At 35.8% G+C, this 10,973-nt stretch overlaps 1 long non-coding RNA gene across 1 annotated transcript; it reads left to right on the top strand.

The window, feature by feature from the left end:
- The first annotated feature begins 5,068 nt into the window (after positions 1 to 5,068).
- Positions 5,069 to 9,249, top strand: LOC132645202 (uncharacterized). The gene is made up of 3 exons (XR_009584046.1): positions 5,069 to 5,371; positions 6,120 to 6,309; positions 9,077 to 9,249. It is a non-coding gene; the product is annotated as an uncharacterized LOC132645202 (long non-coding RNA).
- The last annotated feature ends 1,724 nt before the right edge of the window (positions 9,250 to 10,973 follow it).

Raw genomic sequence — 10,973 nt, 5'->3', positions numbered from 1 at the left:
CTGTGGGCATGAGCACAGCATCCAAAAAGAAAAGGATGTAAGTACGAACATTGTACTGAGTATGTAAGGCATACATCAAAAACAATAAAGGAGAGAATAAAAAGATAAAGTAGGTGCGAGAAGATAACCAGTAACTGCTTGCCACTTAAGGCGGATTCATGCATGCATACTCATAAAATATCGTATCATATATTGCTGCGGAACGTGCAGCCCGATCCATATATCATCATAAATCAATATAATGTCGTGGAACGTACGACCCGATCCATCACCCATATATCCCGCGTCCGGGCATCTCGCGTCCGGGATGAGATCATAATATGCCAGCTGACCAGGTGGCTATGCGTCTATAGCGCCTCACCTTTCCCCATATCCCCTGAATACATATACATATCATATACTTATATAATGTACATAGCATGCATGGGAGCCCAAGAAAAAGCTATGGCTCTATCGGAGTGACGTAAGGTCGGTAGCCTCGGACTATATGATGGGTTAATCATGATTTTCATGTCTCACCTTGAAGGAACAATTATTATAAGGTGGGACTATCAATGAAGAATACTGATATGAATAATAACATCAAGAAGAAAACATAAGATAGGGTCATAATCTTATAAGAAGTCAATCCATAGGTTTTTGGAATCTTAGAGAAAATGTAGTCATCATTCATGAATACAATCGAGAAGTCAATAGATGGCTCAACATTCTCATGTCGTCTTTGAAATCGTAACATTGGAACCTTTAAACATAAAATTGTTCTCATCATAACATTCTCATCATATATGCTCATCGTAACATGCTCATCATGGTATATACATGAAGACTCTAGAACAACTATACTTTATCGAGGTGACAGAAGGTCGTGAACCCTCGATTCCATTATGAACATTTATAACCATTCTGCCTCACCTCGAATGGATTAATGTATAAGGTGAGTATAAGCAAGGAATAACATCATATCACTACTAAACTCATAACATTTCTCTTATCTCGTATAATTATTCACGATCTTAGACTCTTAGCCTTTAATAATGTAGGAAAATCATGAGGATGAGAGAAGAATCGTGTCCTAGGATTCATGCCATGGAAGAAAAGGACTAGCGTCACATACCTTGGACGTTTACCATTCTTATCTCTTGCTCGATTCCCTTATGATGCATTCGTATATACCTTCAAGAGAGTTCATGCCGTCGTTAGTTAAGCAATTATAAAAACGGGCTTCTAATTCTAGGGAAAATTGGGCAGCATTTCCTTTGTTTCTACTACATTTCCCACATTCTATTTCAGCTCCCAAACATTCACAACAATAATCACAATATAGAAACCAATAATCATCATTTATATACATTTAGAAAAACCCACCAATTTCTTCCAATTTCTCCACATTTAGTGGTTTTAGCCTATCATCACATCTCCTCATACATCACACTCATCCCATGGTCTAAACGTTATTTATAATGTATTCATGATCACAACATATCAACATTCATGATTTCCATCCAACTATCATTCAATTGTGACACTACTCATCCTTTTAAAAACTCATTTTCCATGTTTTTCTACAATTCACGCATCTTAGCCTTCCAATACCTTAAGCAACATAGTAAAATCATGATACATACCTTAGATTATGGTGGAACAAGCTTTGAATGGAATTGTTCCTCTTGCACCAAAGTTTCACTTCGCCTCCTTAGGGTTTTCTTGAAGAAGATGAATCCTACTTGAGTTTCATATGCTTTGCTCCATGCATTTCATGTTGTTGATCATTAATTCCCCTTGAATTTTTCTCATGGATGAATGTTAGAGTATTCTCTAGAGGGTTCTTGAAGTGAAGAGTGGAAATGAAATGAAAATAAAATGGGAAGGGTCCCTTATATTTAAAAATTGAAATCTGGCCGACCTACTTTATACGGACCAACATACGGTCCGTATAATTTTTACTGACCGGATGTTGGACCGTATGTTTGGTCCAGTGAGCTATATTGTGCTGGGTCAAATCCACGGTTTGACATACGGTCCGTTGATTTTATACGGCCAGTATGTCTGGCCGTATGTTTGCCCAGTTTTTCAAGACTTGTTCTCCTCAACTCGTTTGATCTCCGATCCTTATGGAACCTTCTTAGTACTTGCTTAACACCTCAACACCAATCTTAGGGACATTATAACATGTCTTTAACCATCATTATGCCATCACAGAATCGTTACCCATTATTTTCATCTGATACACAACATATGGTTTGCTTTTCCTTACTAACTTTCTTTCCTCACCTCGGATGTCTTGAGAATCTCAATTAGGGCCATTTATATCATTCCTTGCTCGTCAAAACATCGCATATGTTACGTCGTTCGCTCACCCATTCACTGTACATGTATGGAGGATTTCCAAGGTGTAACATAACAACTTCTTAATGTGTGCCTACAGGTTGTTCCTCAACTTTTTACTATACATTGTTATTTCCATATCATTTTTCTCTTACATCAACTCCAGTAATCATATATGCTATCCTTCCTGCCTAACATACGAGTACAATTCTTTCTGTACTCACGTCTCTTTTTCTGTGGGTGTTGTATATATATTGCAGGTTCATATGCACAAGTTGACAGTCAGATGCACAGGTTGACAGAATTTCTCGCTAGGCATTTGCGGGTATTCATCTGTTTAGTGGTGAGCTCCATTTCTATCTGGGACCGAGTCTAGTACATCTATTTTTGTGCAAAGAGACTATGGGTAGGTCGGGGTTTTGTCCCGACAATATGACAGTTGTACAGTTCTAGTCATCCTACAGGCTTCATAGACATGCATTGGGTAGTCATTTGTGTACACTTGTATATCAATCACATATTTTAGGCCAGCGGCATCTTTCATTTATTTAGACAGAGTGTTGTATCATTTGATTCAAGTTCATCAGCATGTGCATAGTCCACATATATGGATGGTTCACTCGGTCAGGTTAAGGCATCGGTGTTAGTCCGCCTCACTAGTTTGAGGCATGAAAAGGTATGATATGGCTTAGCTGATCAGGAAGAAATCAGATTCCATGTGCTCACATGTTGGTTTATGTCAGTTCTACTAATACTTTCCCAATCAAATGATTATGTTATGATACTCATCTTTAGATTATGTTCATGTTCATCTTCAGTTTCAGTTCCAGTTCAGTTCTTCATATGATACATGTTTATTGGTTACGGCTGCCCATTCTTTGTGCACCCCTTGAGTTTATTCATTCTCTTGGTTTTACATACAAGTACTATTCCACAGTACTTACATCTCTTTTTTGGGGGTGCTGCATTTCATGATGCAGGTAAAAAGATTCAAGACGACAGGACATCCCATTAGGACTTGCATGTATCAGCTTGTTGGTGCGCCCCATATCATTCGGGGTGTTATGTTATGTCTTTATTTCATTCATTAGACATTAAGGTAAGCCAGGGGTTTGTCCCCATAAACAGTTAGATTTCATGTTCATGTCAGAGGCTTAATAGACCAATATGCCATGTCAGATTATCAGATATTGTCTTTAGCCATTGTGGCTATACGTTTATGTTTTGAAAACTATTTCAGTATTTTTATTATGAGACTTATTCATGTTTCGCACTTAAATGGTTTCTTAATTATAATTCCGCTCAGTCATGTTACACATATTATGTCATGTATGTGGTTCGCTCGGCCAAGTTCAGACATCGGGTGTCGGTTTGCCCAGGCACAGGTTAAGGCGTGATAATATGCCTTAGACTTCTACTCATATTTCAAAGCTCGTTTCTCGCTCAATTTAGCGCCAATCGTCTATTTCCTGCAAACCGCTTCTAACACAACAAAATGTGAATATTAAGTATAAAGTGGATAAAATGTACTTAAACATAAATAAAGTGATCAATATGTGAGTCAAATGATTGTTTAAAGCATGTACTTCTAGCCGCCGATCAATTCTATTGACCTACACAAATTCAATTGGTATCCTAAGTTACAGATTTAAGGGTAAACAGTTTGGCGCCTACAATAGGAACAGGGCGATTGTGGTATCATTTTAACCTGTCATTGGCTCTTTGCTAACTAGCTTCACTTTGTTTCTGTTGCTACAACCTTGAAACTGAAAACAACCAAGAATAGATCATAGAATTAGAGCTCGATCGAATTCAGATATTGAGAATGACATGGTGGATAAAAATATTCTCAAATCTCAAAGATATCATTCACACTTACTCCAATCAAGAATGGACGTTAGTACGAAGAATGTACTGAGTATGTAAAGCATGATCAACATCATTATGAAAGCATAATAGACAACATAAGAAATAGCATAGGATGGGAGATAGTAGTATCATCGTCATAAGCACTTATTCGCTTCTCATAGGGAATTTCCATTTCTAACGCGTGATTGTGTACATACATCCATATCCGTATCCGTATTCACATTCGTACTCATTTACATATCGTATCCATGGTCATATTCATATACATATTCATACCTATATTCATATACATATCATTTACATAGCATACCCGACCACGAAGGTTCGGTGTTTCGCGTACCTGACCATGGCTAGGCTCGGTGATCATACATACCTGGCCCTACCAAGGCTCAGGGCTATCCGTACCCAACTGCAGCGGTGCGTACGCATCATATATATATATATATATATATATATTTATATTCTACACGGCCATATAAGCTCGGGGTTTCATAATAGCCATACATAGGAACATATACATAAAAGCTCATAAGCATCTTTAGCATCATTACTATCGTCGTTCATTACATCTATCCTTATAGGATTACTAGTCATATGAGGAATTCAGTACAATCGTAACATATCGATAATTATGAGCTTACACTACAAGAAAAAGGCTTATCAAAGACCAACAATTAGCGACAGGCTAGAAAACTGGTCTTTAAAAGTATACCTATAAGGATGAGATTTTTTCTTGGTCCTAAGTTGCGGTTCTAACGCGAAGGGATTAAATCTAGTCGTCGAAGGGATGGTTGTCCGGTCCCTAATGCTCTAAATTAAGCGGGACAAGAGGTGCTGCTCCTACTTTTACCTCTAAAAAATAGAGAATAAAAGCACAATAAAAGAAACATAACACTCTAATTGACGTTGCACTCTCAAAATATTGTCCCGTCCCTGTCAAAGTTGTAAAACCCTAAATCCCCAAATCTCAGAACCTACCCAAGCTACAATCATAATCACATCTCTCATTCTCTGTCAACATGGAGCTCTAGATCCGAAAGATACCCATTTGCACTTATCGGTCAATAGGTGGGTTCGGACCAAAGTGCTCGGAATAAAATGGGTCTTCCGCTACTTGATCACTCACACCTAAGGATGCGTTTCTCACTCGGCTGAATCCACACCATTCAATATTGTAGTGAGTTTTCTTCTTGAATCTCTTACTTTCCGATTTTTATACAATACGCAACACTGGGTTGTTCTTGATTTAAGATTTTCTCTGACAGTTTGTTTAATTTTTTGTTGAATTGGTCTGGTTATACCTAGGGTTTTCTATTTTAGGCTTTTCTTTGTTTTTCCTTTTTACAATATTTTTGCGGTCTGAATGTTGTAGATCTATTGTGTGTACATCTGGTCTAACTGACGAGTTTTATGAGAATATTCTTGTACCATTCTGAATTATCTCCTTCGCTAAAGTTTATACAAATTATTCCTCGGTGCTAAAGTTGGAAGTTTTCCTACTTCTAGATGACCATATAAATAATAATGGATTTATTTTATCTCTAGTGAAGACCAACTCAAAATGGTATCAAATTATAGAATAATGAGTTCATGCTAAAATAATTTGGGGTTATATGATTTGCGAAATTCAAGAATTTTTGGTTTTTTCAGGTATGAAATCTTTTTATACTCCTGAATTTATGATACTTATTGTGCAATTTTACTTATAGAATCCTATTTTTACCAAGCATTGTTGGGATTAGAACTTCTCTTTGGGAATATTTTGATATTTTTAAGTTCTATCTTTGATAAAGTTGGGGTTTCGTGACTTCTTATGTGGCTGTAAGTGCAGCCGTTAGGTGTCCATAATATTTGGTTTGCTGTTTCTAGTTCATCTAGAACATTTTTGTAGATTTTTTTTAATTTTTTTTTACTATTGGTGACAGATTACTTCTCATAAAGCAAAGGTTAAAATCCTTTTTGACAATAAGAAATTTATTATGGATGAACTCAAACAATAAAAGAACAGTTATCAGTAGAACTTTTTTGAAGAATTGTTATTAGCTCAACAACGTGAGGTCCAGCTTCCAACATCATCCAATTCAGGAGAAGACCATTAACGTGAAGCACATACAGGTCCGTAAAAATTTACTTGAAACATCCATTTCTTTTGTCTATTTGAGGTGGTAGCATATAGTTAATCTATTATTTAAGCAAGCTATGCTTTTTGCTATTGTGCATTGTGCTGGTTCTGCTTTCTAGTTGTGCATTGTGCTGAACATATGATTGATAAAAGTTGTCAAGAGATATTATATAGTCAGGACATATTGATTGTTGAAGCATAAAAAGCAATAAAGAGAAAGAAAAAGAGAACTGGAGCTACCATATTGTTCTTTTCTAAGGACCCTTCAATTTATAGTACATTTTATAACTATTCATGAACTTGGACTAAATGAAAAATTATAAAAGATCCAATCCACCATATTACGTAGTCTATGTCTCAATATTGTCTTTGAGATATTGTACTTCATGATTTTTCAGCAGATATCTCTGTAAGGAAATGATGTCTTTTTTTTTAAAAAAAAAGTTATCAGATGGTAATTGAATGATTATATTAATGTTTCTCCATTTCTAATCTTTAGTTTCTTCCCTGTAACATGAGCATGAGCATTGTACAGTTTATTGTATATTTCATTCGCAATTTTCGCTGAAAAGGATTAGAAAGTGTAGTAAGAGAAACAGTATCAATAATTTTAATGACCTCGAGGGAGCATAAGACTAAGTTGATAGTTATCCAACTCTGTCCTAAACCAGGCTTCGCCTATTCCATCTATAGGCAGGCATTTTCATCTCACTAGTGTAGTAGTGGGACTTGGGATCATGAAATGCTTTATTTACACCATTAACTTGTCCCCGTAATGCTTAATTATTGTAATTTAACTTCTATTCTTTCTTATCTTTATCACTATCCCTATTTCGGGCATAAATGGAACTAGAGAAGGGCAGAAGCTAAGAATTCGCTTTAATGTAAATAAATGATAGTTGAAGTACTTAAGGATTATCCCTGAATAGATGTACAATATGAATTTGGCAAGTTTATACCTCCATGTATTTTAATCCTTAGAATGGGTTAGATGAGTGAACTTTGGTCAAACCGATATATTTTGATTTATGTGAGTTGTTTATTGAATGAACTTATTTTTTATTGTTTCACCTGCATTATTCTTCCTTGAGTAAATGGAGACTACTAGTATTTTGTCCTGCGCTCTACCTTAAAGACTTAGAATATGGACAAGTAATTTATTACTTTTTTCTGGCTAATATCGTGTCGAAAGGACTATTTTGAAATTCTAATAGAAAAGTGATATCCCACAATGGTTGGGGTAAGGTTTGTGTACATCTTACCCTCCCAGGACCTCCCTTGTGGGAATACACTGGGCTTCTTGTTGTTGTTGTAATAGAAAAGTGATACTATCCAATTTACCTTTATATGGTATATAATTATATATGAGTTAACTCTGAACATTGTTAGCCTTACTTATGTTCAATTTGATATGTTTTATACTCTGATTCTGAGATGGGTGGTAACCGATGAACTTTAATGACATCTTTTTTTATAGTATTTTTCTTTTTACAAATCAGAGAAGTTTAATTAAAAATCTAAATAAATTGTTTAACGAAAATAAGAAAATAAAAAAGAGGTAGACTAAGTCCTTCTGGGATTATGCATGAAGAGCATAGAGGGATTTAGCTGGAGGTTGCAGTCAAACAACACCTTTATGAGAACTGGAATACTTCTTGTAAATCACCTTTAGCTCGTGATCTGGTCCCTCCATGTGATAGGTAACCCAAATTTGGCACAACCTAGTAGCTAAGACTCTGAGAAACCAATATGAAATTGTAGTGTTTCATTCCCAAAAGTACTGCAATGCAGCGCGAGTCGAGCAACATAGACTGCTAAGGCAGCAATAATCGATGGGCTGTAGATATTCATAGCATAATTCATCAACCCCAATTCAGCCAAGAAATATACCATGTGTTTTCATTTGTGCATCAGAAGCAACAACTTTGATAAGCGAACGAGAAACACATATGGCGTTGGTCCCACTATAGAAGCACCTGCTTGGTTTTGATAAAGAAGCTGCATTCAATTTTAATTTCTTGTACCAATTCCTTTATATGTTCCGTTTCTCTGTTGTGTTTTTCAAGATTACTTTGCTCTTTTCAAATAAATGCTTCTTAAGGAATACCTCTGTTGGAGTTCTTAGGTTAAGAATGATGTTAGCTATAGACAACAACTATTTTATTTGAACAAAGACATACATGGAGAATGATTTGAGGTTTCAGTAGATTGCGTAAAACCCTTTGTCTTTGGCTCTTATATATGTAATTTTCTCGATATATAGCTCTCAAAACTGTTTTTTTTTATTTAATAAAGATAGGTTAAATAGCTCTCAAAACTGTTGATTATTAGGTTAACAATAACTTTACTTTTTCCTGTAATTCAAATTCATGAAGTGGAACATGAAGAATTCTCCTCTTCAATTATTTGGGTGAGTTTAGTTAGTATCACATGCCATGAAGTTGTGCATTCAGTAAATTCTAGCTTATATTTTATGTTGATCGGAACTAATTTTTAAGCTCTAAAATGTATTTGATTAGTTGATGATTGTGCAAAGTATACATTGTTACTTGAATATTTTAAAAGATATGGATAGGTTAGTTTATATTAATCTGTATTTGGAAAAATCTACTTGGACTATATATGAAAATGGCATGCTTTGAAAGAGAAGGAAGTATGCAATATCCAAGTGTTCCTGTCTATTTATGTTACTCCATATTTTAGATACTTAATCCGATCATTATGATTTTCTAAAGAGATTTTACTTTTAATTTTTTACAGGGTCTGAAGAGTTTTAGTTACAAGTCAAGATGAGAGTTTTGAAGACTCCATTGCAAGTAGCTAGGAAAAATATTGTATTTTATTAACAGGTTGTGTAAACAGTACCGTGGTTATATTGTTACAAGCTGTAACTAATTACCCATTTCTACATTTGTAAATCAATATTTATATATGAAAGCATGAATTTTTTTGATAATTTGTTGATGTGCGTGTGATTATCTATACTGGTAATTGTGTAGCTCTAAAAAATAAATGATAAGAAATGACTCTTTAGGACCAGTGGAAACTGGTTGCTAAAATGCAACTGATCCATACTTAGGGACTAGATTTACAGTCCCTAAAACTGTTTTAGGGACCAGGTTTTTTCCGGTCCCGTAAACTCTTTTACGACCAGTAACATAATCTCGTCGCTATTGACCATTAGCGTCGGACCCTATAGGGACGGGTGGCGACCAACTTTTTCTGGTCGCTATTGACTTATAGGGACTAGAATCAGACTTTTAGGGACCAGTTTTCCCTTCGCTAATGACCATTTTTCTTGTAAATTAGTAGCTTTTGAAGATAGCATCATTTGGAGGACATCGTAGGCTCATTGAAGATTAGATATTTGGCCAAAGAACCATGCCTTATGAAAGAACGGTTAGCCTTACATACCTTTCCGTTCAACTATTCTATCACTTGCACGTTCTCCTTCAATGCTCACGTTTCTACCTTCATTAAGGTTATTGTCACGCCCCGAACCATGGCCTGGGCGTAACACGGCACTCGGGCCTTGCTTGCATGTGTCCGAGCGAACCTCATGGCTTGCTTGTCAACATGGGCATCAAAACAATATAATCTATAGGATGCAACTTAAATAAATCATGAAAATGTAATTTGCGGAATAAAGTCTTGAAATTATCTCATAGCATGAAATATCATGGAAACACAATAGTTTGCAAATATAAAAGCATAACTGACTCTGTGAACTAACATATGTCTAAGAAACCTCCAAAACATGTCTGAATACTAACTACCAGGACATGGCCCTGGACTACCATAAACTGAATACTAATGCAGACTCCATGTTGAACCCCGAGAGAAGTGGGGCTCACCAATAAGCTGATATCCGAAGTGATCCTACTGCACAGATGTATGCTCCTGAAAACCGGTATCTGCACTGTGAAGTGCAGGCCCCGGGCAAAAAGGACGTTAGTACATGGTGAATAGTACTAGTATGTAAAACATGCTGAAATGAAGAACATGGCACAACATAGATATAGGATATGAACTGAAACTGAATGTAACTTGAACATGAACATGAAACGTGAGTGAAGTCTTAAAACAGTAATCAATAGAAATACTTGTATGTAAACCTACTTGTAACGTGGGGAATGCTATAGTATAACCGACAACATGGTCTGGTACTTGCGTCCTACCAGTAGAACACTCACAACCTTGCCAGGGATATGAGATTTAAGTAATAATAAGCATGTAAGGATCCAAATTGCATAATGAAAGTGTTGCCTCCTTGCTGACAACCCTTATCCTACGGTGGCTACATAGTTTCAGGCTATCTGAGCCTTCTGGGTTAACTAAGCAATTCCCAAAACATGAACATAATATAGTTGGCTAAGAAGCCCATGATTTTCGTGAAATAACTTGTAATCATGATTTCACGAAATAACTTGTAACATGGTTTCATGAAATATCTTGTAATATGGTTTCATGAGTTAACTTGTCATAGTCTTGCAAACATGTTCTTGATTCATGAGTAATAACAATAGTTCATAATTATATATATATAATTGACTTGAAAACATGCTTGTAACTTACTACATAAAATCATAAAGTTTCATATAAACATAATGAGAACACATGAGGAAGAATTCATGATTCATGGATTAAGCTAGGGTTC

The sequence above is a fragment of the Lycium barbarum genome, chromosome 1 (genome assembly GCF_019175385.1).
Source record: "Lycium barbarum isolate Lr01 chromosome 1, ASM1917538v2, whole genome shotgun sequence".
Lineage (NCBI taxonomy): Eukaryota > Viridiplantae > Streptophyta > Magnoliopsida > Solanales > Solanaceae > Lycium > Lycium barbarum.
This window is presented reverse-complemented; position numbering and strand designations above follow the sequence as displayed.